The sequence below is a fragment of the Muntiacus reevesi genome, chromosome 6, assembly GCF_963930625.1.
Source record: "Muntiacus reevesi chromosome 6, mMunRee1.1, whole genome shotgun sequence".
NCBI lineage: Eukaryota > Metazoa > Chordata > Mammalia > Artiodactyla > Cervidae > Muntiacus > Muntiacus reevesi.
This window is the reverse complement of record NC_089254.1, coordinates 65,542,771-65,547,428: the sequence shown is the minus strand read 5'-3', so window position 1 is coordinate 65,547,428 and position 4,658 is coordinate 65,542,771. Positions and strand designations below refer to the sequence as shown.

General features: G+C 40.3%; 1 non-coding gene across 1 annotated transcript; it reads right to left on the bottom strand.

Moving 5' to 3' along the window:
* Positions 1 to 1,643: 1,643 nt before the first annotated feature.
* LOC136171276 (small nucleolar RNA SNORD116) lies at positions 1,644 to 1,733 on the bottom strand. Its single transcript, XR_010663820.1, has one exon. It is a non-coding gene; the product is annotated as a small nucleolar RNA SNORD116 (small nucleolar RNA).
* Positions 1,734 to 4,658: the final 2,925 nt, after the last annotated feature.

The window sequence follows — 4,658 nt, the reverse complement described above, 5'->3', positions numbered from 1 at the left end:
TTAAGATAGTTGTATGTTAAAAGTTGGATGACAAGTGGGTTTTTTCCCTTTCCTCTAGGTTTCTTTCAATCTTATCTTTACCCCATGCATTATTTTAACCTATACTAGTATATAGATCATATGCATAACAAGATTCAACATATTGGCAAATTAAACAAGATTGCAGTTTTTTTATCTCTCATATTATAGTCCAACTATAAGCCACGCAGAATGGAATGATATGCTGGTTCTGGAACTGATATCATATTTGCAACTGATATGCTGATTCCAAACTATGTTTCTACCTAGAAATTCTATGACTAAGAATAGGAGAAAGGGATGTTTTTTACTTCACTACTCCATATTTTCCCTGAGAGCATGGAAACAGTTGCCTGTAGGTAGTTTATGTTTTTTTTACACACACACACACACACACACCCATGCTCAGTCATGTCTGATTCTGAGACCTCATGGACAGTAACCTGCCAGGCTCCTCTGTCCATGGAACTTCCCAGGCAAGAATACTGGAGTGGGTTGCCATTTCCTCCTCCAGGGGACCTTCACAACCCAGGATCGAACCTGTGTCTCCTGTGTATTCTGCATTGCAGGCAGATGCTTTACTGCTGAGCCACTGGGGAAATGCGTGTTAAATGCAAGCTCTCTACCCATCCTTATCTAGTAACTAGTTCCTTAAATTGATGATGCACTGCTTCTTAACCAAGCAGATACTACTGCTCTTGTCACCAAATTAAGTTTTATATTTTCCCAAATTCACAGGTGGTGCTGGTGGTAAAGAACCTGCCTCCCAGCGCAGGAGGCATAAGAGACAGTGGTTTGACCCCTGGGTCAGGAAGATCCCCTGGAGGAGGGCATGGCAACCCATTCTAGCATTCTTGTCTGGAGAATCCCATGGACAGAGGAACTTGGCAGGCTACAGAACATGGGATTGCAAAGAGTCAGACACGACTGAAGCGACTTAGCACACAGCAGCACAAATGCTCACGTAACTGGCTCTTACGAGAGATCTTATTCAGGTCTCTACTCACATGCTGCCATCTAGGATAATGTCATTTGTGAACTCCCCTATCTAAAGCAGCCTCTTATCCAATCACTCTTACTTTGTTTTATTTTTTTCACAGTCTTTAAAAGCATTTATTTAATTTTATCTTTTGCCTTCCCCCAGTGAATTTAAGTTCCATGAGAGCAGAGATCATTTTAAACTCTGTATCCTCAGAAACTGGTTTATAGTACCTATCACAGTGCCTGACTTACAGGAAGAGGACAAAACATGTTGAATGAAAGAATGAATCAATGAATGGCAAACACTGAAGTAACTCTAGTGTTGAAAGGGCCCAGCAGGGAAACAAAAGATAATTGATAATTACCAGATATAGGCCTCTGACATTTTCGTTCTTTTTTTTTTTTGACATTTTCTTATTAACCTTAGAAAATACTAGGTGGGAAGTAAGCTGTTTTGCAAGCTAATGGGGAAATATTTGATTGTTACCTAAACTCATTTAATCTTGGAGGACTGATTCAAGGTGCAGGCAAATGCTTCTCAAAAGGAATGGTGTACCCCTCAGATCCATTAAATCCCTTCATCCAAAGTCCTGGCCAGCTTGTCTTTTTTTTTTTTTTTTTAACCCCACGGAAGGCAACGTGCTGGACCTCAGTTTCGATGAGGAGATGGTAGTGAGTTCTCACTCATGTTCAGATTTTCCAAGGAATGCATGAGAGGGTGTCGTCATCGATCCAGCTTGTCTTTTTTTTAGCCCTCAGAGTTCTAGGTCATAGCTGATGGTTTTAACAGAAATCATCAACTGGGGCCATAATAATGAATATCAAAAAGAATTTTAAGGGAATTGTTATTTCCCCTTCTTGCAGCCTGAGTACAATACCCACTGAATTCAAGGGTACATCCCAAAGGTAAATCTAATGAATGAGAATAAAAGTGCTGCCATCCAAAAGGGAGATCTTATTTTAAATTCAATTCGCTGACTTTCAACCAAATTTAGCATTATGTGAAAGTGTAACAACAGCTCTTGATGCCTGCGTTATAGATAAGCCAATAACAAATTCTTTAAATATGTATAGGAGGTTACCCTAGCAAATGTAAAGCTAAATGAACACAACTATGAAGACATATTCTTCCTGCTAAATGATTAGCAATCAAATCTAAGATGCGATACTTCCTGCTAAAGTGTGAGGGGATCTTGGGAGTTGCAGAGAGTATCTAACGTTAATATTGCTAATGGATTCTTGTGCTGAAAGCATGTAACATAATTCATTGCACATTATACGACTTCCTGGCATGGCACATGGGCCACCTTAAAGTCGAATTATTCATATGTTATTGACTCTGAGGCTGCACAAAACTTTAGCTTTTATATAATCATTGATTTAAGTTATCTTTTCTTGAGAAAATAATTTTTTAAAAAGTTTGAGGACTAAAACAACCACCAGTTTCAAAAACAGAAGTCATTATTTTCCTTATAAGCCAGATGTTCCTCTTGGGTTCCACCTTAGCTAACGGCAGGACAGTCCTCCCAGGCAGTTAGCGGTACCCATGGTTTTCCCCACATTCCCAATGTCCACAGAGAAGCTCCCAAGTGTCCTTCTCTTCTTTCAACTAGGTAACGACTAACAGCTTCTTCTCTCTCTACCAACAGCATACAATTTGAATCCCTTTCCTATGGCATTTCAGGTACAGCCCAATCTAGATTCATTTCACTTTCCAGCATTGCCTCTCACTACAAATCCCCCATGCGAACCTGATTCCTAAATAAGTTAAAAATATTAGGATCTCTGTGTCATTGTTCACACCGTTTCTGATTGTCCAAATGCTGAAGTACTATCCCCTCCATCTGTTCCTTCTTCCATTTCATCCTCTTGTGCTCAGCTCAGTTGCCCCTTTCTTAGTAAATTATCCCAATAGGAACTCCTTCACAGGAGTTGGAACTTGCTTCCGTGACATTTTGCGTGCTGTCATTTTAGTTGTGTCTGACTCTTTGTGACCCTATGGATTGTAGCCTGCCAGGCTCCTCTGTCCATGGGATTCTCCAAGCAAGAATACTAGAGTGGGTTGCCATGCCCTCCTCCAGAGTATCTTCCCAACCCGGGGATCACACGGCAGGCAGATTCTTAACCACTGAGTTGATATTTTGCTTCTTTATAATAAAATTTTAAATATTACTATCAAGACCTCACTATGTGCCAGACACTTTGCTAAGCAAGCATTAACTCATTCAATCATCAGTTTCCCAGGTGGTGCTTGTGGTAAAGAATCCACCTGCCAATGCAGGAGATGTAAGAGATGCCTGTCTCGGGAAGATTCCCTGGATGAAGGCATGGCAACTCACTCCAGTATTCTGGACACAACTGAAGCAACTTAGCATGCATTATTATCCTACGTTATAGAGGCCTCTACAAGGTTAGCTTGTTTAAAGCCAGGCAGTTAACAAGTGGGGAATCGGAATCTAGCTCCTCTAACCCTAGAGACATGCTCTTTTTGATACTATAATTAGTATTCATAACTCTGTCTCTCCATTAAAACTGTACACTCCTTGAAATGTGGGGCTGTGTCTTTGCAGCTGTGTAGTTCCAATCTAGCACTGTGTTTTGTGCATAATAGCTGCTCAAGTTCCTTAACGAATTAACAGAAAAAAGGATGCGGAAGTCTGACAACTTAATAGAGTATAGTTTTCTTACATCACTCCTTTCTTTCCGACTACTCACGCCCCCCACTCATTAGTACAGATTACAAAAACTGCATATAATTCATAGAGCAAAAACTGTAGCTATCTCAGAGCTCTGAAACCCACATCAGCTGAACTGTCCTGAGATGCAAAGTGGTAGAAGCACTACACAATGAGCTGCCTGACGCAGGTTCAGCACTTGAGAGTTAGCTAGAAATACAACCACAGTTTGAGCTCATTTCCACACATCTGGCAACGGTTTTATCTAAGCTGCAAGTATCCCAGCCCTCCAAGCATTACTACTATAATGTTTATTGAGCAATAACAATTGCTAGATGCAATTCAGAATGTTGAATTGAACATCATCTTTACCCAGGAGACTGGTAACTTAAATTCAACAGACCTACAGAAACATCTCCCGCCGATACATGTATTCAATAAGCAATGCAGCAGTATTCCTCCAGTGAGTCAAAGCATCCCTTGATACTGAGTGAGAAACTCAGCAAGGATGCATTAACTCACCCAGGCTGAGAAAAGAGCATTTCGTGTGCTAGAGAAGTGACTTGTTATACAGACCTTAGCCCCATAGAAGTTAGTACAGTTTCTCAATGTGATTAATGCTCTGACTAACACAGTTTATGATGTGAGATCAAAGATGTAGCCAAGACTGGCCCTAGGAAAAAAATGTGAAAGAACCAGAAATATAAATCTCACCTCTCCTAATAGCATCACCTTCTGCTTTCTGGTATGTGCCTTTATTCCACAAGGTCCATCCCATTTCTAGTTTAACTAATCTCTGCTAAACATTTAACTGGCAAAGGGCCAATCAATGCATTATGTTTTAAAGTTAAATTTAATTTTGATCAAAGTAATTCACACACATCATTTTAAAAGTAAAACATGACAAAAAGCAGTCCTCTAGCCCACTCTTTCCCAATCCCTACTTCTGTTCCCTTGTGGTAACCACTTTCAGTCCTTTTAGCC